Here is an 18,842-nt window from a genome sequence, read left to right as displayed (position 1 = left end):
GCCAGCCGCTGACTCTCATTTAAACCTCAATTCTAACTTTTTTGTGTGGAGAAACCGGTACGGGGAGGGTAAGAAACCGGATCAATGTCACACAGACGGGGAGTCAAACCCAGCTCTGTTTGTCCCGAGTCCAGACGTTATGAAGGCCATGGAAAGGATGAAATGGGACGAGGCACATAGAAGCTCTTATGGGACAGGGACAGAGCAGCATCCAGATGCAAGAAATTAGGACGGGAGAAGATGCACCCACCTTTTCTCATCTACCAAATACGCTACACCTCTGTGCTCAGCTGGGCTCTGGACACAGGGTCCTTGCCTGCCAATATGGAACTTAATCCCATATAGGTCATGATATTTTCTCTCTCCTAACATAGGTCTGGGCAGGAGACAGACACCTCACAAATATTTGCTGAATGAGCTTGGATTTCTGGACCCCTCATCTCAACGTTTAATGGACTGTTTTAATTATAACCGTGCAGCTGAAAAGGAACAGCAGGAAACCCATTTGCTGTGGAAAGTCCAGGACACTGGAGAATTAACCTGCCCTCTCCCAGGGGCTGTGATACCTTGTTCCACTTTTAGCCCACCGGCTCCAAGTCCCCCTGGTCCTCCCAACCCTCCAGCCCAGAAACCTCCCCTCTCCCACCCCCAGTACCAGCGCATTTTCTAACCCCTCAAATTTCTAGTCCCCTCCAATTTCTAGTCCTTCCCCACCCCACCCTCAGCTCTCCCAACCAGATCCTAATACCCTTTATCTCTGACTCCTACACCTCCTACCCGTCCAACAGCCCAGTTCCTACCCTGAGGGAGCCTGGCCTGATTCCCGGTTCTCTACAGAGGCGTGGTTTTCCTTTTGCTCCCTCCCTCCCTCCCTCCCTCCCTTTCTTTCTTAACAAGTCTTTTGTGCCTCTGAAAGTCAAAAGAACGGCCTTCGCGGCTCCTCCCTCGCACCCGCAACTGCAAAGTCTAAAACTTGGCCAACCCAAGTTCTGTTTCTTGATCTGGCAAGCTGTTTCCACGGGTGTTTTTCGTTTTCAGTTGAGCAGCACGCTTAGGATCCGTGCACTTTTCTGGAGGCATGTAACACTTCAATAACAAGAAGGAACAAAGCAAGAAAAAGCCTTGCCCAAAACACCCCTGCTGGTCCCTCCACTTCTCGTTCAATCCGACTTCAGGGGAAAGTTTTCATCAAAGACCTCTCCAGGATCCGAATTCTAGCCGCCAGGAGGGGAAAAATAGGAGGACTAGGAGAGCACTGCCTCCGGAGCGACCTGCGCCCTCTGACCGCGCCCTTTAACTATGGCTCGTACAGCGGGACAGTGCTACTCCAGCACGCAGCTACGCTGGCTCGCCTGGAGCGCCAAGACCGCGAGCGGCGGCAAATCAGACAGCTACAAGCCCACCCGGACCTTGGGTCCTCAGAGCGGCAGGGGCGGGGGGCGGGGCCTAGTCGCCCGTTGGCCCACGCCGGGGGGCGGGGCCACATCTCCGTCCCGCCCCCATCCCCCGCCTAGTTAAATAGGCTTCGCGCCGGCCCGGGGAATTATTCATTGTGGGGCGGGCCTGGGTTTGTTTACACGCTGCCATTGGCTGGATTTGAATCGGCCCGACTGCGGGCCGGCCGCGGGGCGGGGCGCCAGAGGGCCCCGGCCTGCGCCTGACAGCTTCAGCTAGGCAACCCACATAAGACGCGCCGCCCAAGCACTGGAACCCTGGAGATGGGGATACTCTAAGTGGAGGCTGGCAGTGGGGGCGGGCAGGTTGAGGCTTCCGCAGGTTTCTTGATAAATGCTAACCAAGGGGGTAGGGAACATTGTTTCTGTTTTCATAAAAAAGTGGTAAGGATAAACAAACCCGAAAACAACCTAGCTGTCCATGGATAGGGGACTCACTAAATGAGCTGTGGTCTGGCCCACAGGGGGACATGACCTAACCGTAAAATGAGGAAGTAATACATGAACCGACGCGGAATAAGCTATGAATTCAGTTAAGGGGGAAAGGCAATGAAGGAAGAAGAGTGTATAATAATTTAAGGGGGAGGTGAGAAAATCTAAGCTGCTGCTTGCTAAATGCACAGAATATCTTCGAAAGCAGAAACAAACTGGTAACTGCAGCGTCTGTGGGGAGGGAGACCGGGGTGCGTGGAGGGTGGATCTATTTGGACCTTTGTAAAGTTAGAAACTTGTAAACAAATAGTAAGTTCTGAGGACTCTCCCTTTTCATCCACGTACCTCGAAGCAACGGCCCCTAGGAAAATTCTTGAGTTGGCTATAGAGGCCATGGACCCCCGACCTGCGCCCCCTACAACCCACAATGGTATTTGGGGAATTGAGCTGCTTCACGTACTCAGGACCAACAGAAATCCAGATTCAATGAAGAGTGGCTTTATTTATTAGTAATCACTGCAGGATTTAACATCCCAACGGAGAGGGAGGGGCCGCTTCCTGAGAGATGCTAAGTGGGGGATGAGGAGGAGAAACCAGCCAGGCCCTCTTAGGAGAGAGAAGAGAAAGTCAAAACTAGGAGAGGCCCCTTTAAGAAGGGAAGCCTGCCTCCTCCGGACAGCGACGCTGGCGGAATTGACCTGCAGAAGGGAGAGTTGTCCGGGTTTTGACTTTTATTATTCCTCTCTGTTCCGGGAGATCTGGAGCAGAGAATGAGAACGACTTTCTGCAGCTGAGATTTGACCTGTTATGGATCTTACTTGTTAAGAATTCGTGTGTATAAGTTCGCTACAGGGTTTGTGAAACATTGTTTTTAGATGGCTGGGAAAGTCACCCAGGCCTGGAGTGAAAACTTGACCGGCTACGAGATGTTCTAAGTTAACGCCTACCAGCCAGAGCTGGAGCTGCCAACCCAGGTACATAGATAAACTCGGTGAATGCCCAGAAAGATCCTAGCAGCTTCTACCAGCCTCCCGTTTTACGCCTGTGGAAACTGAGGCACAGAGAGTTATAGAATTGCCCACATCAGGCGTCACAGGGATTCGGACCCAGGCAGCCCTTCTCCAAAGTTCATACTTGTTTTTTTTTTTTTTTTTTTTTTTTGCGGTACGCGGGCCTCTCGCTGTTGTGGCCTCTCCCGCCGCGGAGCACAGGCTCTGGACGCGCAGGCTCAGCTGCCATGGCTCACGGGCCTAACCGCTCCGAGGCATGTGGGATCTTCCGAGACCGGGGCACGAACCCGTGTCCCCTGCATCGGCAGGCAGACTCTCAACCACTGCGCCACCAGGGAAGCCCCAAAGTTCATACTTTTAACCACCATATGACACTTGCCCCTAAAAACTTTTTTGTCTTTTGATGCATTGTTTTAAAAGCTATAAGAAGCTTAATGCAGATTTTTTTTTGAATCTTTGAATTTTATTTATTTTTTTATACAGCAGGTTCTTATTAGTTATCTATTTTATATATAGTAGTGTGTATATGTTAATCCCAGACTACTAATTTATCCCTACCCCCCTCCCCTTTCTCCTTTGGTAACCATAAGTTTGTTTTCTATGTCCGTGAATCTCTTTCTGTTTTGTAAATAAGTTCATTTGTATTTCTTTTTTTCTTTTTACATTCCACATATAAGCGATATCATATGATATTTGTCTTTGTCTGACTTACTTCATTTCGTATGATAATCTCCTGGTCCATCCATGTTGCTGCAAATGGCATTATTTCATTCTTTTTTATGGCTGAGTAATATTCTTGTGGGTTTTTTTTTTTTTTCACTGTTTAAATGCCTTTATTTCTTTCAAATCAAGCTGAAAAGGCAGAATAACAACTCGATATTTCGGCTATTGGAGGAACAAAGTCTGGGAATTCTCAAGAAACGAAACACAAATGACCAGTAAATATATAAAACTTTCATTAGAAATAAAATAAATGCAAATTAATACAATGAGACACTATTTTTCCTACTATTAAAGTATCAACATATTCATTTAAGATAATAAATACCCAGTGTTAGGAACTGCTGGGGAGGAGGGTAAAGCCGCACAGCTGTTCCGGGGTGTGTGCGTCAGTCAGCAGAGCCGTGAAGACGCACACACCCTGCAAGCCCGCTACTGCTGACGCAGCCGGGGAAACAGTACAAAAGCCTGGACAGATTCAGCTACAAGGTTGCACCTTATATCACATGGTTTAGGAGAGGCTGGAGACAATCTAACAGTGGACTGTAAAATAAATTACAGTACAGAAATACAACGGCGGAGATGGACGTCACCTACGTGGGAAGTCAGTATTTTGTTAAATGGAAAAAGCAAGTTATGAGAGTACCACATGATCTCATATTTGTTTTAAAAGCCCTACGTTTATTTATACAGTACATATAGAAAAACACTGAGAGCATAACACCACATTACCGTCGGCAATCTCTGCATGGTGAAAATATGAATGATTAAAAACATTTTTCTACCTACTTTTTTTTTTTAACATCTTTGTTGGAGTAGAATTGCTTTATAATGGTGTGTTAGTTTCTGCCCTACAACAAAGTGAATCAGCTATACATATACACATATCCCCATATACCTACTTTTGTATTTATCTGCAATGAATGTGTACTATTTCTGTGATTAAAAAAGGAAAGAAAAGTAAAAGTCTAATTAAAAAAACGCTTTGCCCAGGTTTTGGCTCATGATACGAGGGGCCACATGTCCCCAGAGGCATCTATGTGGTTTTGTTCCTTCTGACCTGAGTGGATATTCTCACAGTTTTTCTGCAAATGCCATAATCATGGACATCTGACCATCTGTCTAGAAAACAGTTCTCTCATTTTCTACCAGAGCTTGTGAGGCTACGGCCGGGAACGGAAGCCACCTTTCTAGGGGAGGAGGTTGGTGGCAAAACTGTGCCCAAGGCCCGCACTTTAGTTGGGGGGCCCTTAGACCAAGTTCTGGGGAGAAGGAGGGAGGAAGCAACTGGAAAACAGGTTCGACAGAATGTCTGTAAGGTCTCCACTTAGCCCTCATTTGCATTCTAGGTCTCCTGAGCCTTAAAGGCACCGAAGATGGGAGGATACCCGGAACCTGGTTTCACAGATTCCTTCTGAGATGGTGAGTCGTTTCAGAAGAGAAATGACAGAACTGAGAATCGTACTGAACATCGAACTGTCAGAGAAACCCCACAGCTACAAAGAGAGGCATCTGGACGGAAAGTCTGTATTCTGGGTTAGTCTAGAGATTCCAACTGAATCAGAAATCTGTGAGGACCACGCCCAGCGCATACAGTAATGATGACACCATCCACTTAAGAAGTCTCTCCTAGGAGCAAAGAGAGAGTTAGATGAGAGTTATATGCGTCCACGTCAGACAAACCAATGAAGTCATGTGTGATGTGGCAAAGGCCCGCCCCCTACGTCCCACACTCTCCGCTGACTCCAGGAGATCTTGGGAACACAGCCAGGGCTGAGTTTCGCTTGGGGTAGCTGACAGATGGGGTTGGAAATCTGACTTCCGGCTTACAGGCTATATATAGCAGTGCGGAGCGAATACAAAGAAAAACTACATCGAGATTTGAAGGGACAATAAAGTCACTGTCAGCCTGGGGGGGGGGCCCTAAACGTGGTCTTAGAGGCATGTCCAAAGGAATGTGTTTCTGATTAGTGGTTTAAATACTGCAGTTTGGAAATGCTTTACTTTTAGAAAGAATAAATTACTGTAGATAAAGTTAGCCACACAACAGACGTCCGTGCGCTTTCCTGAATGAGAAAAAGGCGGGTTTCAACCGTCAGCACCATCATGAGCACCATCTGTCACGCGTCATCATGGCTAAAAGGTCGCATAACTGGTCTGTGAGGGTGAGAGCCCAGGGTACAGGAGAGCAGGAGGCCGGGAGGGGAGATCTGTGGAAGCACCCCGTGTCCTAAACCCGGGGGGAAAGGGAGCCGAGCAAAGGCGGGAACGCCTGTGAACTAAGCAGGAGGCCGGCGCTGAGGCCGTGAGGAAGCACGGGGACGCGTGCTGGACGGGGCGGGCCGACACCCGTGACTGACGTTAGCGCAGAGAAGGCGACTCGGCCGTCCTTGTGGGGAGTAGCTTTTATAGCTTTTATAGTAGCTTTTATATATATATATATATATGAATCACTTTATCACTTTGCTGTACAGCAGAAATTAATACAACATTGTAAATCAACTATTCTTCAATAAAATAACTTTTTAAAAAATTTTTTAAAAAGGGAAGCCAGTGGACTGGTGAATATGGGGAAAATGGCTTTAGCAAGGTGGTAGGAGCTGAGGTCAGTTTGCAAAAGGTAGTGAGAAAATGACCAAGAAGCACATAAAAAGATGTTCAAGGTTATTAGTTATTCGTGAAATGCAAGTCAAAACCATGAGAGGCCACTTCGCCCTTGCCAGAATGGCCATAATCCAAAAAAGGGACAATAACAAGTGTTAGGAAGGATGTGGGGAAATCAGAATCCTCACACACTGCTGGTGGGTAAAGGGGCCACCAATATGGACAACAGTTTGCTGTTTCCTCCATAAGTTGCATCTGGAATTACTACATGGCCACACCTATGTGTATACCCAGAATAGTTGAAAACAGGTGTTCAAACAATAACTTGTACATGAATGTTCCCAGCAGCATTATTCACAATAGCCAGAAGGTGGAAACAACCCAGATGTCCACCAGCAGATGAATGAATCAACAAAATGTGGTCTATCCACACAATGGAATATTATTCAGCCACAAAACGGAACGGATCCGTGCTATGACATGGAACCTCGAAAACATGATGCTAAGTGTAAGAAACTAGATCCAAAAGGCCACATATTGGGTGAGTCCATTATATGAACTGTCCAGAAGAGGCAAATCCATAGAGACAGAACGCAGAGGTGGCCAGGGCCTGGGGGGAGGGGGGAGTGGCTAGTAACTGCTACATGGGCATAGGGTTTCCTTTGGGGGTGATGGGAAATTTCGAGAATTAGATAGTGGTGATGGTGGTACAACACTGTGAATGTGCTTAATGCCACTGAATTGTACATTTTAAATGGTGACAACAGTCAATTTCAGGACACAAAAATTGTTTTTAAATTTTAAATGGTGAGAAAGCAGTGGTGTTAAGCACACGATTTTAAAAATAATACACAGGGCAGTGTATACGAGGAGAGGATCCAAATACAGCTAGGGAGGGACTGGTGGAGGAAAATAATGGAGGGAGATCTGGGGACATGGCAGTGGAGAGGGGTCCAGTCAATGCACCTGCTCTGGAGTGGTTCCTGAGAGCCTAGGGCAGAACTGGTGGAGATCTCACAAGTCTCTGGAGGATACAGACCCACCCCCAGGGTAGACAGGGCTGTGATGGGGGAAGGTGGGGGATTGTGGAAGCCCAGAGCAGGCACCTGACCCAGCCTGCAGTTCAGGAAGGCTTCCTGGAGGAGGAGAAGGGTAAAGAGGAGTCTGATAGGAAAGGTCAGACGGGGAGGCATGTGGATTTTCCGGGTGCAAAGTAGAAAGGGGGCCTGGAATTTGTAAGGCACAGATCAACCTGGACACTCCCCTGATTGAAACCCTCCTAAGGCTCCCTAGTGCCCTTGGGGGTAGTCCACAGTCCGGAACAGCTTGGCCTCAGTTTATTCAGCACACCCTGTCTGAGCACCTGCTCCATGCCCCGCCCTGCGTGGGCAGTGCTAGGGAAACAGCGGGGAAGAGCCAGGCCCAGCCCTGCCTTCATGGGACTCACACCCCAGTGCGGGAGACAGACATAAAACAAATCATTTCGCAGTGTGACAGATATTAGCCTGACGGCTGCTATGGGAGGTCAGGTGGAGTTAACTCAGCCCCCCGGGGTTTCCCCACTTCTATTATTCCTAAAGGTCTATTTCACAACTTTTGCCGAGTACTGCCTCTATTGTCTGTACCTTGAGAATGTGTTCTCTCATAAACAACAAGGTCCTCCTGTATAGCACAGGGAACTATATTCAGTATCCTGTGATAAACCATAATGGAAAAGAATATGAAAAAATATATATGTATCACCAAATCACTTTGCTGTACAGTAGAAATCAACACAACATTGTAAATCAACTATACTTCAATAAAATAAAATAAAATTTGTTCCTTGTTCATTCAACCAACTTTTTTTCTTCCTTTGATGGGTTCCCCTGGGGCTACCTTAGGCTGATCCCAGGGAACAATAGTCATGAAGTCACAGGTGTGAAGGGCCAGTTCCTTTTTTCCCCAACGTGCTTTAAAATACATGCATAACAATTAAAATGTCACCTGGAGGGCTTCCCTGGTGGCACAGTGGTTGAGAGTCCGCCTGCCGATGCAGGGGACATGGGTTCGTGCCCCGGTCTGGGAAGATCCCACATGCCACGGAGCGGCTGGGCCCATGAGCCATGGCCGCTGAGCCTGCACGTCCGGAGCCTGTGCTCCGCAATGGGAGAGGCCACAACAGTGAGAGGCCCGTGTACAGCAAAAGAAAAAAAAAAAAATAAGTCACCTGGAAATCATCCCAAATGCTACTTTGGGAACCCGGTGACTTAGACTCTGGGGATTAAGGGGCAACATCGTGAAGGAAGTCAGTTGTAAGCTAAGACTTGCAAGATAAGTAGAGTTAGTCAGACAAGGTTGGAGGGGAAGGGCAGGTGCAAAGCCCCAGAGGTGGCAGCGGCAGGGAAAGAAGGCAGGTTGGGCTGCTGGAGTCTTGAGAGCTTGGCTGAGAGAGGCTTAGGGACTGGGTGACCTTACACCGGGGATTTGGGGTTTGATCCCAAAAGCCATACACAGTCATTGAAGGGTTTGTTGTCACTGTCGTTATTACTTTTAACTGCTATGCAATTCACATACCATAAAACTTATTCATAGGGCCTCCCTGGTGGCGCAGTGGTTGAGAGTCCGCCTGCCGATGCAGGGGATACGGGTTCGTGCCCCGGTCTGGGAGGATCCCATGTGCCGCGGAGCGGATGGGCCCGTGAGCCATGGCCGCTGGGCCTGCGCGTCCGGAGCCTGTGCTCCGCAACGGGGGAGGCCACAACAGTGAGAGGCCCGCATATCGCAAAAAAAAAAAAAAAAAAAAAAAACTTATTCATGTAAAGTGGACCATTCCATGGTTTATTGTATATTCACAAGGCTGTGCAACCATCACCACTATCTAGTTCCAGAACATTTTCATCACCCCAAGAAGAAATCCTGTACCATTAGCAGTCCTTCCTATGTCCCCCTCCCCACCAACCCTAGGCAACCACGAATCTGCTTTCTATCTCTATGGATTTGTCTATTCCAGACGTTTCATATAAATGGAATCCTACAATATATGGCCTCTGTGTCTGGCTTCTTTCACTTAGCATGATGTTTTCTTTTTGGCCACCCCTCATGGCTTGTGGGATCTTAGTTCCCCAACCAGGGATTGATCCCAGGCCCTTGGCAGTGAAAGCGCAGAGTCCTAACTATTGGACTGCCAGCGAATTCCCAGCACAATGTTTTCAAAGTTCACCCATGCTGTAGCATGAATCAGAACTTCATTCCTTTTTATGGCGGAATAATATTCCCCTGTTGGGTCTCCCAAGGCAATAGAGATAAAAGCAAAAATAAACAAATGGAACCTAATCAAACTTATGAGCTTTTGCACAGCAAAGGAAACCATAAGCAAAACAAAAAGACAACCTATGGATTGGGAGAAAATATTTGTAAATGGTGCAATTGACAAGGGCTTAATTTGCAAAATATACAAATAGCTCATACAACTTGATAACAGAAAAACAAACAACCCAATCAAAAAATGGACAGAAGGCCTAAATAGACATTTCTCCAAAGAAGACATACATATGGCCAATAGGCACATGAAATGATGCTCAACATTGCTCATTATTAGTGAAATACAAATCAAAACTACAGTGAGGTAGGGGACTTTCCTGGCAGACCAGTGGTTAAGACTCCACACTTCCAATGCAGGGGGCGTAGGTTCGACCCCTGGTTGGGGAACTAAGATCCCACATGCCACATGGTGCAACCAAAAAAAAAAAAAAAAAAAAAAAAACAACAACTACGATGAGGTATCACTTCACACTGGTCAGAATGGCCGACATTAAAAAGTCCACAAATAATAAGTGCTGGAGAGGGTGTGGCGAAAAGGGAATCCTTCTACACTCTTGGTGGAAATGTAAATTGGTACAAGCACTATGGAGAACAGTATGGCAGTTCCATAAGAAACTAAAAATAGAGCTACCATATGATCCAGCAATCCCACTCCTGGGCATATATCCAGAGAAAACTGTTCATTGCAGTGCTGTTTACAATAGCCAGGACATGGAAGCAACCTAAATGTCCATTGACAGAGGAATGAATAAAGAAGATGTGGTACACATATACAATGGAATATTACTCAGCCATAAAAAAGAATGAAATAATGCCATTTGCAGCAACGTGGCTGGACCTAGAGATTGTCATACTGAGTGAAGTAAGTCAGACAGAGAAGGACAAATATCGTATGATACTGCTTATACGTGGAATCTAAAAAAATGGTACAAATGAACTTATTCACAAAACACAAATGGGGTCGGAGATGTAGAAAACAATCTTATGGTTACAAGGGGGGAGGTATAAAACGGGAGATTGGGATTGATATATACACACTACTATATATAAAATAGATAACTAATAAAGGCCTACTGTATAGCACAGGGGACTCTACTCAATACTCTGTAATGACCTATATGGGAAAAGAATCTTAAAAAGAGTGGCATATGTATATGTATAACTGGTTCACTTTGCTGTACAGCAGAAAGTAACATAACATTGTAAATCAACTATACGGCAATAAAAAATTTTTAAACATAAAATAGATAAACAACAAGGTCCTATTGTATAGCACAGGGAACTATATTCAATATCTTGTAATAACCTATGATGGAAAAGGATATATATATATATATATATATATATATATATATATATATATACATAAAACTGAATCACTTTGCTGTGCACCTGGAACTGACACAACATTGTAAATCAACTATACTTCAATAAAACAATATTTCTACTGTTGGGATACACCACATTTGGTTTATCCAGTCATCAGTTGATAGACATTTGGGTTGTTTCTGCTTTTTGGTTGCTGTGAATAATGCTGCTTTGAACCTTCGGGTACAAGTGTCTGTGTGGACATAGATTTTCCTTTCTCATGGGTACCTACTGAGGAGCAGAATGAAGAGTGTGTTTTTGCTGATTTGTTTTTCACCTGAAACAAGATCAAACTACAGAGCTCTTTGACAGTTTACTCTTCTCAAACAAGAAGAGTAAAAAGAACCCCATCCTCCTAGGTTCATCAGTCAATAATACTTAACCACATGTGTTTTATCTCACTCTTTTCGGAACATTTGAGAGGCAGCGGCAGACATCCTGTCCCTTGATCCCTATAAATACTTCAGCATGGAGCTACAGAACAAAGACATTCTCTTCAAAAACCCCAGGACAGTTATCAAAATCAGGAACTGTAACACTGATACAGTAATACTGTTGTTTAATCCACAAATTCAAATCTCTCGCTTCCCTTCAGTAACGTCCTTTATAGCCATGTTTTCGCCAGTATAGGATCCAATCTTGGATCATGCATTGGACTGAGTCATGTTGCTGAAAAATCTTAGGAAGGGGGAGACTTGATAAGCTTGACCCCTTCTTTGCCTCCCTTTGGCGGACTGGGGAGCAGAGACTGGGGGGTCAGAGGGGAAGCGGGGAGACAAGGGAGAAGCCGGTGCTCACAGTCAGAAAGAGAAACTTAGGAATCAGATGGATCTCAGTTCAAATCGTGGCCCAGTTATTCAGTAACCGTGACCTTGGGCAACCGTGACCTTGAGGCTCTCTGCGCCTCAGTTGTCTCATTGGGAAAATGGAACTGACCCCTAGGCTCACTGGGAGGACCAGTGACATACTGAGCACAGACCTAGTACATCGGATGGAATGAATCCCCCCACCCCCATCCTATCATCGCCATTTATCCCTGTCAATTTCCAGGACCAGAAGAGTCCCAAGTGCTTCAGATCTTCAGATGAGGTTGCTGTTCGGATCCTTACAGCAAACAACCTTATAAGCAGATACTATTATCATCACTAATCTGTAGAAGTGAGGTGTCTTATAGAAGAGGTATTTTAGTCTGTTCAGGCTGCTGGAACACAATACCATAGACTGGGTGGCTTGTAAACAACAGAAATTTATTTCTTACTGTTCTAGAGGCTGGGAAGTCCAAGATCAAGGTGCTTCCTGGTTCACAGACAGCCATCTTCTTGCACGTCCTCGCGTGGCAGAAAGGGTGAGGGAGCTCTCTGGGGTCTCTTTTCTAAGGGAACTAATCTCATACATGAGAATGCCACCCTCATGACCTAATCACCTCCTAAAGGCCCCATCTACAAATACCATCACATTGGGGATTAGGGTTCAACAGATAGAGTTTGAGGGCTGGGGGGGAAATAAACATTCAGTCTCCAGCAGGAGGAAACTGAAGCACAGAGAGGCAAAGTCAGGTCCCTGAGGTCACCCAGCAGATCAACAGCAGAACCAGGATTAAAAACCAGACACCGGGCTTCCCTGGTGGCGCAGTGGTTGCGAGTCCGCCTGCCGATGCAGGGGACACGGGTCCGTGCCCGGGTCCGGGAAGATCCCACGTGCCGCAGAGCGGCTGGGCCCTTGAACCGTGGCTGCTGAGCCTGCGCATGCGGAGCCTGTGCTCCGCAACGGGAGAGGCCGCAACAGTGATGTTAGTCTAGGGCAAGAGATAATGGTGGGGCCTGGACCGGGATGGAAACGTGGGGATGGAAACAAGAGGACTGACCCACAGGGAGGTAGAAGGGTGACTAACTTGGGGCTGTGGGGGGGGGGAATGTGAGAAAGTGGGAGGAGTCCAGTTTGAACCCCTCCCTCATGAGCATTCAAGAACAAACACCACCCACAGGAGATGGAAGAAATAAACAAAAGGCAGGGAAGCTGGAATCGGCCTTATCCTGAAGTAGGAGGGGGATTCATCAGCCTCCAATGATGGGTGGAGGTGGGATTGGGGGCTTGGAGAGTAAGGAATGGGATAGAGCTGCCCCAAAAGAGACCTAAGGGACTCACAGAAAGAAGTGAAGGTTAAAGTCAGATAATAGGACTGTGGGGCAGATGAGGCAACTGTGGACAATGGGAATCAGACTTTCATTGGCTCATGGGAGAAGCAGAAATAAGAAGGACCACTCTTCCCTGCCTTGAGGCTGCCCTTCTCCACCCCTCCCTTTATCCGGGCGCTTTGCGGTGTGCTTTCGCAGCTCCTCCCATCAAGACATGGAGTCTCTTGGGACTCCCCTTGTGGTCCAGTGGGCAGGACTTCGCGCCCCCAATGCAGGGAGCCCAGGTTCGATCCCTGATGGGGGAACTAGATCCCAAATGCATACCGCAACTAAAGATCCCGCATGCTGCAGCGAAGATCCTGCATGCCGCAATTAAGACCCAGCAGGGCCAAAATAAATAAATAAATATTTTTTAAAAATTAAAAAAAAGAGAGACGGAGTCTCTTTTCCCATCCCCTGAACTGAAATTTACAACTTGCTTTAGCCGGTAGAATACAGCAGGAGTGCACAAATTCCAAGGCTAAGCCTTAAGAGGCTCAGAGTATTTCTCTTCTCTCTCTTCTTCTCCACCTTTGCCATGAGAACATGCCTGGGCTAGCTTGCTGGAGGGATGTGGGGGAGAGGTAAAGAAGAACTGAGTCATCCCAGCTGAAGTAATTCGAAACCAGCCAGCCTCTAGTTAACCTGCCAGAGGATGATGGCAGGTTCACGAGTGAAACCAGCCAAGGTCAGCCAAGCCTGGCCCAGATTAGCAGAACTGTCTAGACGACCCAAATACACGTGAGAGAAAAAGAAAAAGTTGTTGTGTTAAGCTACTAAATTTCAAGATGGTTTCTTACACAGCTGTAGCTAACTGATACAAAGGAGAGGCTAAGCACTAGGATGAACGTGTGGGCATCCCCAACACCCAGTATTTTAGTATTTATTGAATGGCAAAAGAAATCCAAAATTATCTCTCACCTTTCCCTCAACAACTTCCTCTTGAAACTCTTATTCTGATATTCAGCTTGTAGCTTGCTGCTAATAATACAAAATATGTCCCTTCCAGGGATGCTGAATTAACATTTCAAGAGAGAATGGCAGGGACAAAGAACAACAGCTTTGAAACTTGGACCATGGTTTGGTGAGAGCTATGATTATCATTGCAATCAAGGAACAATGGTCTTGATTTCAGAGCAGTTGATGATCTTGCTGAATCTCAGGAAATAAGGTGAGAGGTACTAGTGGAAGGGAGAGAAGCACACTTCCTCCTCAGCCACCCACATCACCTGCGCAAAGATGGCTTTGGCCAAATTGCCTTTGTTACACCCTTTCCTCTTTTCTGGACCCCACACAGGGAAACTTCAACGACTTTGGTTAAGGAAGGGACAGTATCTGTGAATCTGGAGTTTTCTGTTAGGAAAATGAATATCCTGGGTGGCCTCAGACATAGGACACACTTGAATTTTTTTCTTCATGGAAGGAGCTGCACTTTGGAATCTTGGAGCCTTGTGCCCTAAAGGACCTGGCATGGCAGAGCAGGGACCCATCTGCCAGGCTGGCCCAGTGCTACTCGTGCTCAGAAAACGCATTCTGTGAAGGCTGGACGTTTCCCATCATTGAAAAAAAACCCAGCAAACAAGACAAGAGTCCCCCTTTAAAGGATTTGAAGTAGAGGGAGCTGAAATGACCTGGAACACATTTCCCAAACTCCCCACCCCCCATCCTCTCCACACCCTGCAGCGTTAACTCATTCAATAAATTTTTACTGCAGTTTCTTCTGTTATTTGCTTTGTTTTGTTTAAGGAGAATATCTTTATTATTATAGTCTCAAAGGATTTCTTTTTTTATTGAAGTATAGTTGATTTACAGTGTTGTGTTAATTTCTGCTGTACAGCAAAGTGATTCAGTCATATATACATTCTTTTGCACATTCTTTTGTGATAAACTCTCATGGTTTATCACAGGGTATTGACTATAGCTCCCTGTGCTCTACAGTAGGGCCTTGTTGTTTATCCATCCCCTATATAATAGTTTGCATCTGCTAATTCCAAACTCCCAATCCTTCCATCCCCCACTCCCCCTCCCCTTTGGTGACCACAGGTCTGTTCTCTATGTCTGTGCATCTGTTTCTGTTTTGTTGATAGGTTCATTTGGGTCATATTTTAGATTCCACACATAAGTGATATCTTATGGTATTTGCCTTTCTCTGTCTGACTTCATTTGGTATGATCACTTTTAGGTCCATCCATGTTGCTGCAAATGGCATTGTTTCATTCTTTTTATGGCTGAGTAGTATTCCATCGTGTATATGTATTGACACCACCTCTTCTTTATCCATTCATCTGTCGATGGACATTTAGGTTGCTTCCATGTCTTGGCTATTATAAATAGTGCTGCTATGAACACTGGGGTGCATGTATCTTCTCGATTATGGTTTTCTCCAAATATATGCCCAGGAAAGAGATTGCAGGAACATACGGCAATTCTACTTTTAGTTTTCTGAGGAACCTCCATACTGTTTTCCAGAGTGGCACTGCAGCTTCTTTCTTTCTTCTTTTTGAATTTATTTATTTTATTTCTATTTTTTTGGTTGCATTGGGTCTTTGCTGCTGTGCGCGGGCTTTCTCTAGTTGCAGCGAGCAGGGGCTACTCCTCGTTGTGGTGAACAGCCCTGTGGTGGCTTCTCTTGTTGCAGAGCACGGGCTCTAAGCACGTGGTCTTCAGTAGTTGTGGCTCGTGGGCTCTAGAGCGCAGGCCCCGCAGTTGTGGCGCACGGGCTTAGTTGCCCTGTGGTATGTGGGATCTTCCCAGACCAGGGCTCGAACCCGTGTCCTCTGCATTGGCAGGCAGATTCTTAACCACTGCGCCCCCAGGGAAGCCCTGCAGCTTCATTCTGAAGCCAGAGAGTATGATATCGAAGAGTGCAGGCTCTGGAATGAGGCTTCCAGGTTCATACCCCAGCTCTGCCACCTACTGGCTCTGTGCCTTGAGCAAGTTAGTCTCCTCTCTGTGCCTCATTTTCCTCATCTGTACAATGGGCATAGCAGCAACCCTCCTTGCTCAAAGAGGGAGTGGATGTGAAGTGCTAGAACACTACCTGGTGCTTTTATATTATTGTTACTGGAAGGTCCTCTTAGGTACTGGAGACGCAGTGACCAAGACCTGCATGGCCCCCATCCTCATGGAATGAGCAAAAGAGATGCGTACTTAGTCATTAGTTACACAGTGAGGGATTGATTTCATTGCAATTAAACCGAGAGTCATCATCTTTGTCCATCTCCATTCTGACTACTTGACTTCAGGCTGCTATCATCTCTGACGTGGTCAACTGCTGGGAAACGTTGTTCCAGGCGAAAGGCAGAATGACATGCCAACATCCCTGGGGAAAGGTTGGTGGGGTGCAGGATGCTCACACGGTCTCAAAGCATCACGTCTCAGATTGCTGTTCGCCAAGGAGAAGAGATTCCTTTACTACGGAGGGAGCTAACAGTCACCACCTAAACACATTTAGACAAGACAGTAGCGGCTAAATCTGTCCGCAGTACTGTGACCCTTCTTCCCGCCAAGAGGTGGAGGGTCCCCATCTGCCTTTTAGAAAGGATTGCAGCAGCTGGCATGGGGCCAGATTGTACAGGAAGCGGGGAGGAGGAGGAGAGTTAGAAGGAGGAGAAGTAGAAGCAGCAGCAGAAGAGGAAATGGGGAAGGAAGGAAAGAAGGGAAAGAAGAAAGGAAATAACCTCAGTCCTTGAGAAACAGGATGGAACCCAAGGGTTGCGGGACTGGTAACCAACGGGAAAATGAGGGGGCTTGGGCTCTCGGGCTAGGCAATGAGGGGGTTCCCTACTGTCGGGTTCAGTTTGCACAGAGAAGCACGGGACATGGCCATCAGCTGGATGGCAGGGGTGGGTGGGTGGGAGGCCTGGAAGGAAAGAGTCTTATTGTGATGGAGCGAAAGCAAGCTCCCCAGAGACACAGAGAGAGTGCCCTGTGCCCCCTTGAGGTCTGTGATTTCTGTGATTCAGGTAAAACATGCCAGGCTGGCTGGGTGGTTTCCTTTCGCTGTGTTCAGCTGGCTTGGGGGGCAGATGGCGGAGTTTGGCAACGTGCCTACTGCAGATTGTGAGGGGCATGGGCTTTGAGGATGCTTGAAGGAAGTGACTCAAGGGATGAATGTGAGGAAAGGAAAGCAGGGTGGAGAGCAGAAACCGGTGGCCAGGGTGGACCCCTCATTCCTTCTGGAGAGCATCTTTTTCCTTCGCTTCACCAGGGCTTACTTTTTCATGGTTTTCCTTCCACTTCTCTGGTTCTTCTTTTGCAGTGTCCTCACTGATTGACTTCTCCTCAAATGCCTGCACTTTTCCGAGTGCAAATCCGGGCACCCCACCCTCATCCCCACCCCCCCGACCCCTTGACTCTCCTTTTCTGCCTGGGCTTCCTAAGCATTCTCACGCCTTCCAAAGTTTCGGTGACCAGATGACCTTCCTGATCCCAGTATCAGAAGCACTGTCATGACCTGTTGAAAAAAGCAGGTGGTCTGCATGCAGGTCAGGCAGTGGTGGGAGGCGGAGAGGACCCCAGGGGCAGCTTTATCCACCAACATGCCAGGGAGAGCATGGTGAGGATTTGACTTCTGAGACAGGCAGGTTTTCCTGCAGCCACAGCAGTGATTCCCAAACCAGGATGCACGCTGGGACCACCTGGGGAAGCTTTCAAACCAAACAATGCCCTTGTCATGGGCTTGTCAATTCATTCACAATCTCCAGGCATGCATGAGATGTGCATTTCCCATCACACCATTCTGTGTAGGGCTGGTTGTGTAAAATCGGGTCACTCCAAGGGGAGAAACCATTGGAAGATGCTGTTTGCCACCCCTAACAAATTTTTTTTTTTGCCATTATGTATGATCAACCTTAGGACAGCTCTAATTGTCACGTGGAATATTATTCATCTTAATATTATTAAGGTGAGATATTTGGACGATGATTGGGAAATCTGAACATGGATTAACATTAGATAAAAGTCACTGAATGAGAGGCTTCCCTGGTGGCGCAGTGGTTGAGAGTCCACCTGCCGATGCATGGGACACGGGTTCGTGCCCCGGTCCGGGAAGATCCCACATGCCGCGGAGCAGCTGGGCCCGTGAGCCATGGCTGTTGTGCCTGCGCGTCCGGAGCCTGTGCTCCGCAACGGGAGAGGCCACAACAGTGAGAGGCCCGCGTACCGAAAAAAAAATAAAAATAAAAAATCACTGAATGAATCTTAATGTTGTGTGGATTTCTCCTCTGGCCAAGCCTAACCCAGACCACATATGGAAGGGAATCCTGAGAACTGTGGTTCCAGCTTAGATAACTTGTCACAGTATGAGGTCCCTCAGGCCCAGAGGGACATTTTTGTAAATGCCCATCAGATTGTGTCTCTCTTCGCATATAGCTCTTCAGTGGATTCTGTTGATTTCACATGCTATCCAAACTCCTTCCCAGGGCCCACCAGGCTCTGGTTGGCCCTCAGCCACTTCTTTAACCACATCAGTATCCTCAACTTGCTTGCCATAGCCACACGGGTCCTCTTTGAGCTCCTCAGACCTCTACTTGGTATAATGACCTTTGTACTTGAAGTTCCCTTTGCCTGGAATTCTTGCTCCAGACCTCTGCTTGACAGCCTGACTCTTAACCTTCAGGTCTCCATTCAAATGCCACCTCCCCTGAAAAGTCTTCGTGGATCATGCGTCTAAGGCAGTTCTTTTCAAAATTCAAGGTACACATGAATCCCATGGGAATGTTGCTAAAATGCAACAATTCCTGCCTTAGGAGGTCTGGGATAGGGCCTGAGCTTCT

This window comes from Mesoplodon mirus, assembly GCF_964341445.2.
Source record: "Mesoplodon mirus genome assembly, chromosome: 19".
Classification (NCBI taxonomy): Eukaryota; Metazoa; Chordata; class Mammalia; order Artiodactyla; family Ziphiidae; genus Mesoplodon; species Mesoplodon mirus.
This window is presented reverse-complemented; position numbering follows the sequence as displayed.